Here is an 11,295-nt window from a genome sequence, read left to right on the forward strand (position 1 = left end):
ATGGGGGACTTTTGGGATAGCATTGGAAATGTAATTGAGGAAAATACGTGATAAAAAATATTAAAAATTAAAAATAACAAAACAAAACAAAAAGCCTGGTGAGGACAGCAGATCCTTTTGCACTCTCCATAGCATAGAAGGGACCTTGTTTTAAAGACGATTGCAGTGGGCCATAAGCTGGGAATTGCCTTATTGAAGGGAACAGTGATTGCCTAATGAGAAAATGAATTGTTTGCTACAGAGCTGAATTGAATTTAAGTTGGCTGGTTCCGAAGATAGCACTTTCCCAATAAGCAAATCAGATTTGTTCTTTTTTACATAATGGCCAAATTGGTGTATTTTACCGTGCAGTCCAAGAGAGAGCTTTGTCCTGTTAATTTTTCCTCACAAACTTTAGAGTTTGTCAGAAATGTCCCCATGGAAAAGAGAAGCCTCCAGCATGTTGCCAAGAGCCAAGGAATCAAAAATCTTAGTTTGTTAATGTGTGGCTGTGTCTACCCCCAGGCAGGAATACCACCTAAGCTAAGCAAAAATTTCTTCAAATGACATTTTTATTGATACCCATGTCTGCATACTCTTGCTATCACTTACATTTGAGGTTTTGAATAAAGAACCAATTAGTTAAAAGAATGCACAAATATTATTCATTCTGTTGGTACCAAATTCTTTGCTGTGTCTGGGTTTCAGAATCAGTTAGACAGCCAGCCATAAGCTAGAGATTTTAAAGTCAGTTTTGAGGTTCAGGAGTCCCCTGAAAGTGTGGGAGACTACATTTAATCAAAAGCTGTGGTTTTGACCTACTTTCGCACATGAAGCAGGTGTGTTCTAAATACATACTTGGATAATTGAGCACCACAGTTTTATCCTTAAGTATAGGTAACTATATGCCTCTTATATATCTTAAAGCATTTTAAAAAGGTGTTAGTTTAACTCCCAGAGTTAAAAATGGTTGCTAATCATTGTGGGGTGCTGAGACCGAGCCTGGAGCCTCTGCTACAGCAGCCACTGAGCAGTCTATCGGGCCCTGTGCACTTATTCTTGAGGAGCTCAGTTTGACTGTTTGAATGCTTGGCCATTTCCCACAGAGCAGGCCTGGACTTTCTTGCCCTCACAACAATCTCTTTTAGAGAGGCTTTTCTCCTCTCACGATTTACATTAAGAAATTAAAGTTCCTTTATCCTTAAGTATAGGTAACTATATGCCTCGTATATCTTAAAGCATTTTTAAAAGGTCTTAGATGAGTTGAAGCAATTGCTTAATTAGTTATGCTAAGTAATGTTTATATGCAGTCTGCTATATGCAGTGAATGCCTGTACTCACTGTGGTCATATGTACTAATTTGTAGAAGGGAAGTTAGGAATTTCATTTCTTAAAACATTTGATCAACCAAACACGGTTCAATCAAAACAGCTCTGTTGGGAGATAATGATGGACCAAGTCCTTAGAGACTGAAGTGTTTGCATTGTGTGTGGTCAACTTTCCTCTTCTGAGTGTGATAGTCAGCAGGGATAGTTCTAATGGATAGATATGTTACACTTGCAGCTGGATGTGGTGGCCCACCCATTTAAATCCAGCAGCACTCGGGAGGCAGAGATAGGTGGATCTCTGAGTTCCAGACCACCCTGGTCTACAAAGTAAGTTCCAGAACAGCCAGGGCTACACAGAGAAATCTTGAAAAAAAAAAAAAAAAAAAAATCCAAAAAGCAATTTATTTGTCTGGAGGTGGGGGGCAGACATGATTTGACTATCCTGCGTGGAGGTCAGAGGACAGCTTAGTGGACACAGTTCTCTACTTCCATCATGTGTGTTCTGAGGACTGAACTCAGATCATTACGCTTGGCCGCAAGCACCTTCACTCTGTGAGTCATTTCGCCAGCCCACCTCTACTGGTGTTTAGCAGAAGAGTGTCTCCCTTTTAGAATGTATGTGTTCTGCATGAAGCACAGTAGTGAAGCTGCTTGGATTCACAGGCTCAGGAACCTTTTCCATCCAGTCATTTCAAATACGGGGTGGTTAATTGAAGGCAATGTATTTTAATAGAGAGGCCTGGATACAGGCTTTCTGCTATGAAAGTCCTTGGATGGTTGACTTTTATATAGCAATCATCAAAGGATATTAAAAGACACTTGTAGACAGCGTTTTCTAGGAAAGCGAACACATTGATGACATGTTAGTTTTCTTCTTCTCTCCCTTTCCAGTTTTTGTTTGTTTGATTTTGTTTGTTAAATTGTTATGCCCTAGAAGTAATCTGCCCTCCTTGATTTTATGTGTCTGCGCAATTGCTCACAAGCTGGTGGCTCAGTTCTGAGAGGTGATGAAACCTTTGGGAGGTGGAATCTCGAAGGAGGAGGTGGATCTCAGGAAGAGGCGTTAGGGTTACAGCCTGGTCTAGCTTCTTGTCCTCTCTGCATCCTGGTCCTCTGAATTCTGAGCTAGCAGCTGTCACCTTCTCCCAACACTGTGAAACCAACGGCCACCATCCCTTCCTGTGCATGGTGGACTGTGCCCTGTCATCTTGAGCCAAACCCTTCTTTCTGTTAGTTGCTACAGGTCACAGATAAGGAAAGCTAACTAGTCATTTTCTCAATGTGTTATATTGTGGTATGGCACCAGAAGGGGTAAAGCCCTCCAACATTACTGGTATATCTAGTGTACATATCACAGATTGTGGTACATAAGGTAACTGCCTGACGAGCTTTAGTCCTTTCCATCTCAGTTGATGTTCCTCTTGTTGTTATGGGATCATCACATTTCTGTATGGTATTTCAGGTGTCTGGGTAGGAACCACATGTCTAGCAGGCTGTGTCCTTTGCATCATTGTCCCCACCTTTTTTTTTTTTTTTTTTTGTAATACACTAAGGGAATGATTTTCCTGAAGCTACTATAAAAGAATCTGTGCACACAAGGAAAAGAAAGAGGTGGGGGAGAATACATGCAATCTCTCTGACTTCCATCACTCTCAACTACTTAGTACTAACATTTGAATATTTGGTGTATTTTGTCACTTTTCAGCTAAATATCCTTGCATCCTCAGAGTGACAGTTAAATGTAGTTTCTATCCTACCTTTTCATTTACGGGGTAAGACTTTCTAACATGATTGGAGTCCTCAGTAAGCATAAACATTTTACTATTTAAACTAGTGTTCCTTTGGAAGCAGTAGAACGCTGTGGTGCATATTTATTCGTCTAATGTTGGATGTATGCGTTTGACTTCCACTGTGGAGTTATTAAAACCCTCCAGCTCAACACTCCACCATGTCGTCCATTATTAGCAGTGGTTAACCAGTGGCTGACACATTTTCAGTTCTAAAAAAAAACAAAAAACAAAACAAAACAAAAAAACTTTCAAAGATTTTGTTATTATTCACATTTATTTTAAATATTTCCTTACAGAAGAAAATATTGTCCTAGCTAATAGAGTAGGATAATTTCAATTATGTGATGTGCTCAGCAGGCTAAGTATCATTCTAGCTTACATAGATTATGATAGTTTCAAATATTTGATGTAGTCAGCAGGTTCATGTCTTATAGACATAAGTAGATTTCATTTTTTTTATTCTTCCCTTAATAAAAGTACAGATGGTGATGGGTATTATGTGTAATCCTAAGTGGCTCGTTTGAATGCTCAATGGAGCATGTGCATTCTGCCATTAGTTCCAGTGAACAGAAAGGAGAACTTAGTCATTAAGTGGTAAGGTGTATAATTAAGCCCCATTCCAATCTGCCCGATTCCAGCAGCCATACTTTTAACCACTGCCTGCTGGATTGAACATCTGCCATGTATTTCTCTACATGTAGGTTCTAGATGCCATACTGTGACTTAGTTCTTAAAAGGAAAGGAGATGGTAAGTGATTAAGAATGGTTCTGGAGCTCTCAGGTCTTGGCAAGAAGAAGAGGGAGAAGGAGAAGGAAAGAAGAAGAAGAAGAAGAAAAAGAAGAAGAAGAAGAAGAAGAAGAAGAAGAAGAAGAAGAAGAAGAAGAAGAAGAAGAAGAAGAAGAAGAAGAAGAAGAAGAACAATGGTTGTGCCAAAAAGGACCGAGGTCAACTGCAGCTTGTTTGATGCATGAACTGTACCCAGTGTCTGCCCAAGGATAAGACCATTAAGAAGTTCATCATTTGGAACACAGTCGAAGCTGCAGCTGTCAGGGACATATCTGATGCAAGCATCATCGACGCGTACGTGTTTCCCAAGCTCTGCGCCAAGCTGCATTACTGTATAACTGTGTGAGCTCTGCTATCATTCACAGCAAGATCATCAGGAATCGATCTCGAGAAACCCAGAAGGACCGAACACGCCCACCATGATTTAACCTGCTGGTGTTGCACCATGACCTGCACCAAAGCCCATGTAAAGAGGTGGCTTTGTAAGGGTGGAAGGAAAAATGCCTTGGAAAAATAAAACGGAAGTTATATTTTAAAAGGAGGAGGAGAAGGAGGAAGAAGAGGAGGAGGAGGAGGAGGAGGAGGGGGAGGAGGAGGAGATCTGGGACTTGTAGACATGACCTAGCACTTTCTAGGCTGCCAACACCAACATGTGATAAACCAGGTCTAACTCTAGTTTCAGGTGATCTAATGCCTTCTTCTGGCCTCTTTGAGTACCAGGCACATACATTCAAGCAAGCACATACATAAAAGGAAGGGAGGAAGGAAGGGAGAAAAGAAGGGAGGAAGGGAGGAAGGGAGGAAGGGAGGGAGGGAGGAAGGAAGGAAGGAAGGAAGGAAGGAAGGAAGGAAGGAAGGAAGGAAGGAAGGAAGGAAGGAAGGAAAAGAATGCTTTGAACAGTGAATCGTGATTGAGATGGGTTAAAGATGGCTCTTAACAGTGAACTGTGAATCCAATGAGGTAAGACAGATGAACTTCAAGCTAGGGAGGGTAACACCCCTGTTCTTCCTTATGGTTCCTGTACTTCAGAGGTGAGGTGGCCTTCAGGATGCTGCAGGACCATTTCCCTGTAGATAGTGCTGGCTCATGGGGTCTCTACCTCTCCTCCTCTGCTGAGGTGCTGTTGCAATCACGGAGTGAAGAAGAGTGTGTCGAGGACCTGAGGTAAAGTTCTTCATTCCAGCTGTGGTGGGATGTTATCTGTGCTGCCTGAGCACTTGCCATCCTGTGAATTCGGTTACACTGCAGGGAGCATAGTGATCTATTCAAAGCACAAGACAGATACCACTTCTCCAGTTAAAGCTTCTCCGAGGCCATGGGTTCCAATGTGGGTAAATTAAAACCTCCAGCATGGAACACAAAATCTCACACGCTAGATCTCAGCTGCCCTCAGTCTTCTTTCTCACCAGTTTCCTCTGGACTCAATTTCCTTCTTCCCTTCAAGCTGGGTAAAGCCAAGTCTGGCCTCAGAGTCTGCTCTGCTGCCTTCTTGGATAGACTTTTCCCCAGCTTTTCCCATGACTTTCTGTTCTTCAGGTTTTCAGAAGAGCTCCACACCATCAGCTCACATTTCACACAGCATCTGTTCTGGTTTATTCACGGGATTGTATGGCCATCACCACAATCTAATTTTATAATAATCAGATTTTAAATCAAGTGTCGTATCATCACTTGGGAATTCCCTGTCGTTAATCAAACAAAGCTATGGACACACTCAATCCCAGCACTGTTCTTGTCAAGCTTACCTGAAATTAGTTTCTTGTGTGCATCCTTACTGTTTGCCATTTCTAGTGTGTAGGTTTCCCTGACACTTGATATTTGCCAAAGATATGATGATAACATTATCTTTTGTTTAGTGTTCCTCATATAGGATAAGAGGAAATCTTAAGACAAACTTGAAAACCTCGAATTATCATCTCTAAATCTCACAGGAATGTTCTGACCAGAGAGGTTTTGTTTCTTGTTCAGAGTTACGTAACTCTGAACACTGGGATTGGAATTCAAACCCATGGCTGCCCGGCTCTCCATGAGGGGACTTTTAATTAAGACAATGTAATCTGAACCCATAAAACAACCAAGGGATTATATGTCAGGCTGAAACTTCCAGAAACATGGAAAGTAGATAATATGAGAACCCACCAGCCACAAAACCTCTAAGGATGCTAAACATTGCAAGCATGGACAGAAATGTGGAGATGAGTGTGTGATCTGGGAAGGGCAGGCCTCAGTGCCAATACTTTGAGGCCTGTTATCCAAAGGATGAAGGTTACAGCTTTCCTGCAGATATGTGCCAGCCTTACTACTAAAGAGGATCTAGAGGCGAAGGGTAAGAATTTTGCATAAGATGGGCATTTGGAACAGACATCTCAGCAGAGAAGAGTGTATTTGCTTATATTCTCAATGTAAGAATGAATTGGAAAAAACATCATCTTTTGGCTCGGAAAGACATTGAGGTTTTCTCAACCTGTTGCTAGGATGTGGGGAGATAACCGATAGTTTTATTTTCCATTTCAACTATTTTAACTGTATAGGGACTCGTTTCTATATGAAATACTCTATAAAATGAGTATTTTATAGTCTGTATGAGCCTCCCTCTCTTCTCTCTTCCTCCCACCTCCTGTCTGTGTGTGTGTGTGTGTGTGTGTTTTATAATGGCTGATATTGAAACTCAAGACTTTAGTCAGACTGAGAAAGTACTCAACCATCCACACCTACAAAAACTATAAGTACCCCATGCTGCCCTGGAATTTGCAATCCTGCCTCTGCATCCCCAAGTTCTGGGATTGTAGAAATTTGCCACTATGCTGGGCCCAGTCTGTGTCCTTTAATTGGAGGATTCTGTTCACTGACGTTTAGTGCTGTCAATTGACATGGCTGATTTTCACTGTCTTTTCTTCCTGTTGTTTCCAGCTATTCTTTAAATTTCTCTTTTCTTAATCTTATTTCTATCAATCGGTTTTTACTTGTATCATTTTTGGTTGTTTTTCCTTTTGGTTCCTTACTTTGATATGTTTTTTATGTCTACTCCACACACACACACACACACACACACACACACACACAACTTGATGCAGCTTGAGTTCAGACAGTAGTAGGCCCTTTAACACAGGGTGCTTCCAGAGAGTGTGACTTCACTTTCTCCACCCCAAGTATCAGGTGTGCATCTTAAAGCCCTCAAGTAACCCTTTTTACCTTTTTTATTCTAAACGGTAAGTTGCACTTAAGGAATCTGAGAGGGGAAAGAAAAGCCTTTTTGTATTTATCCCCATATTTACTTCCTAGTTCTGGCATTTTTCTTTTCCTTTTTTTTTTTTTTTAAACATTTTGAATGTTTTATGTTTTTGTAATTCTGCCCTTTCACCACTTTTCTTCTGAATGTTCTTAAACATCTCTTTCACTCTTGCCCTCCCTCCCTCTCTCCCTCTCCCCCTCTCCTTCCCTCCCTCCTCTCTCTCTCTCTCTCTCTCTCTCTCTCTCTCTCTCTCTCTCTCTCTCTCTCTTGGTTTTTCTGGACAGGTTTTCTCTGTGTACCCCTGGCTGTCCTGGAACTTGTTCTGTAGACCAGACTAGCCTGGAACTCACAGAGACCCACCTGCCTCTGCCTCTGCCCACCCAAGTTCTGGGCTTGAAGGTGTACTACCACTGCCCAGCTCTTGAACAATTTTTAAGCACAAGCTTTATAAAAATAATTCTTACAACTTTCTTTGGCCTGAGTATGTTTCTGTCTTCATTTTTTGAGGAACATTTTTTTTCTTGATAAATAATACTATGTCACCCCCCACTCACCCCCAAACACACTTTTGTTATTTAAGGGTCCTACTGCCATCTTCCTCTTCTTGTTTCTTTGAAACAGTTCACAGAAATTTTCTTCACAGTCTCCCCTTATGCTAGAAATTCTTGTTTTTATTTTATTTTTATTTTTGTGTATGTTTTGTTTGCATGCAATGCCCATAAGTGGCCAGAAGAGGGCATTGGGTTTCGTGGAACTGGAGTTATAGATGATTGTGAGCTGCCATGTGAGTGTTGGGGATTGAACAGAGGTCCTCTGGAAAGACAGCCAGTGCTCTTAACCACTGAGCCATGTATTCCCACTCTAATGTATTGCTAATAATATCCTACTTGTAAAATTTTTCTCTTATTACCAATTTTAGGGAATTGAATTATAGTTTACTTAGGTCTGATTTTTCTGTTGGGGGGCATCTGTTCTGTATTACTTTTTTATTTTTGAGATTATAATATAATGTAATTATATTATATCCTCCTTCCAAATTCTCCATACATTCCTCCTTGTTCTTTTTCAAATTCATATTTTTCCTTGCTCTTTTTCCTTAACTTTTGGTGTGTGTGTGTGTGTGTGTGTATGTGTGCTTGTGTTCCTAAATGTATAAATACAGCCTGCTTAGCCTGCTTAATGTTACATATATATATATATATATATATATATATATATATATATATATGCTCAGTTTTTAAGGATGACCATTACATATTAGACATATTAGTCAGTATGCTCTTCTCTGGGGATGACTGTTTCTCCCACTCTCCAAGTTCCTTCCTTGCCTGTGGTTCTTAGTACAGGACTGAAGACCCCTGGATTTCCTCACCCACTCTCTGGCTGTCTGTTGTTGTCGTCCTTGTTCAGTCCATGTTTAGATGGTCATGGTGGTGGTGGTGGTATTTCATTTGTTGAACTTTCCCCAATGTTTAAGCTTGTAGTTTCCATCAAGTTTAAAAAAATGAATGGCTGGGGGAAGTTCTCCTAAAATGTTGGAAATGATAAAAGAAGAAGCCTTGGGACATTGTGGGAAAAGAACGAATATGGTAAACCAAGAGACTAGTTTCAGTAGACCCTTGAGTTTCCTAAATGATGTTTGATAAGTGAAGTAGAAATGACCCTGTATGATTAGCTCTATGAGTATCTAGGAGTGGTATTGAAGATGATCATTTTATAAATGTGTGAGGGTTAGGGAACACCAAAGAGGTAACATCTCTGGACCTAAACTGGTAAAGTAACACCCAGGCATGAAGGGGATGCACCCTCCTAGAGCAAACACTTAAAAAGGTGTAAGAGATAAACACTCTCAATAAATCAAGGTGGAATTAGAAAAATGTTCAAAAAGTCAGGGAAGAGGAAAAACAAAAGCATCAAATAGCCAAAACAAAAGACAGATGAAAGTCATTATGCAGTCTCAATGACTGAATGGAAGGTGAATGCCTAAATGCGCCATTTAAAAAGCAGAAGCTGGTCTGTGGAATTTTTAAAACTACCCAACTGAACACTGTCTGTAAGAAACTCACTCCAAGCATAGTCATTGTAGGCATTGTATTAAGGCTGTCCAAAGGTAGAGAGCAGATCTGAGGAGATGTGTACATGTGTATCTGTGTACATTTGTACATAAGGATGTTCAGAGAGAATGGATTTAATGTCTCCTAGTACAACTGTGGAGGCTGAAAGATCCAAAATCATCCATATCTGTGGTAGGTTGGAAACCCAAGGAGGCTTGGTGTTACAGCATAAACCAAATACCATTGGGAGGCAGAATCTTGTTTTCCCCAGAGAGTCCCAACCTTTTTTCCCTTAAAGCCTTTAATTGAGTGCTGAGTATGACCTCTCATTTATTAAAAAATCAGGGAAGCTATGCCTTGCAAGATGACTGTGCCAGTAGAGGCAACTCTACACATGCACCCTCCTGAATAGTCCCTCTCCTTCTAGCTACTTCCCTCATGCCAATAAATAAAGGAAACAGGATAGGGAAGACAACCCTTCAGAGACCCATGAGCCCATTGAGATGCAACTGAATTAAAGTGGCATTGGACCACAATGATGTTCTAAGTCTCCTGGAATTAGTGTTGGTTCAGAGCCAATATACAATAATTCATAAAAGGCCTGCTACTTCCTTTTTTAAAAAAATACAATGCAATTTTCTTACCATTCCCTTTGAAGAAGGTTGTAAGAAGCTTTTATTCAAAAAATTGGCAATGTGTCAAAGTTCAGAGGTCAAATGTCACCTTCCGATGGGATTCCACCCATTTGTCCTTATTAGCTCTTTGTATTTATATATTTGTTCTATGTGTATTTGTCTGTATGAGTTTACATGCACCATATACATGTAGGAGTCCTCAGAGGCCAGAAGAGGACATTGGTCCCATGGAACTAGAGTTACACAATCACAAATTACCGTGTTGGTGCTGGGAACAAATCCTGGCTTATCTACAAGAGCAATAAGTGTCCCTAACCACTGAGCCATTTCTCCAGACTCCTTCCCATATCCATTAAAGCTTTTAAGACTAATTTCTTCTTAATCAGTGCCTTGACTTTTATCAGTGGATTCTCTATGAGGGCAAGAGGTCACCCTGTGTTTTGTCCAGCTAGCTACAGAGTGGGGTCTGAATTTTCATGTGAATGAAAGTTTCTCAAAAGAATAGCTCCACCCCCTCAACCTTCTGCAAGACTGACTAACTAATTAGAACTTCAATAATGTGGGGGGGGGGAGGGGGTGCAGGGGCACGTTGCATTGTTATAAATCCAGATCAGGTGATACTGGGACATCTCTACCTTCTTAAAAACCATTTATTGTCCTCCACCATAGATAAGTTGACATCTTTGAAACAAATAGGTAAATCCATTGAATGTAGAAACAGACCTCTGATTTCTAATCAACCAAAGAGCTAAGGATGTTGCCACATAGCATCTGTGGCCTACAACACCTGTCTTTTCTTGTCTTAACCTGCCTGCCTTATGTGTTTCCAGCGTGCATTTGGAGAGTGCCTTGATGGGTGGCACTTTTCTGTTTTTGTTTCTGTTAAGCTTTATGAAACTCTTACCATATTGCAACATGGAACCTGGGGTAACCTGTGTCTGTGTTCCCAGGCCATAGTCACTCAAACTTGGCTCCAGAATAAAGCATCTCTTTGATCCTCTGAGGCATTGGTTGTTTCTATGGCAACAGATAGTCCTATAATAAGGAATTGGCTTTCGTGATGATGGACGCTGACAAGTAAAATAATTCATATTTGGCAAGCTAGAGGCCAAAGGCTTGAGACTCAGGAAGAGCCACTATTCAGTTCAGGTCAAAAGGCAGGAAAACATTAATGTCCCTGTTCAAGGAAGTCCAACAGGAGAGGAAATTTCTTTTCCTCATGGAGGCCTTTCTTATTCTCTTCAGACCTTGCGGAGAGTGTGTGTGGTCCATTCACTTTTAAGAGGGGAATCTGCTTAACTTAGTCTATGACCCAGATGTCGACCTCATTTAGAAATACACACAAAGATTGCTTAAACAACTGCTTGAGCACCACATGGTCTAGCTTAGTTAAAATTGAGTACCACAAGACCTGTGATCTAAAATTACACCATACTCAAGAATTAGTTCAAAATTACTGAGAATTTAAATATAAAATGCATAAACTATC

At 40.6% G+C, this 11,295-nt stretch overlaps 1 pseudogene; it reads left to right on the top strand.

Annotated features, from left to right (window-relative positions):
- Positions 1-3,996: 3,996 nt before the first annotated feature.
- LOC110300878 lies at positions 3,997-4,354 on the top strand (annotated as a pseudogene).
- The last annotated feature ends 6,941 nt before the right edge of the window (positions 4,355-11,295 follow it).

The sequence above is a fragment of the Mus caroli genome, chromosome 8 (genome assembly GCF_900094665.2).
Source record: "Mus caroli chromosome 8, CAROLI_EIJ_v1.1, whole genome shotgun sequence".
Taxonomy (NCBI): domain Eukaryota; kingdom Metazoa; phylum Chordata; class Mammalia; order Rodentia; family Muridae; genus Mus; species Mus caroli.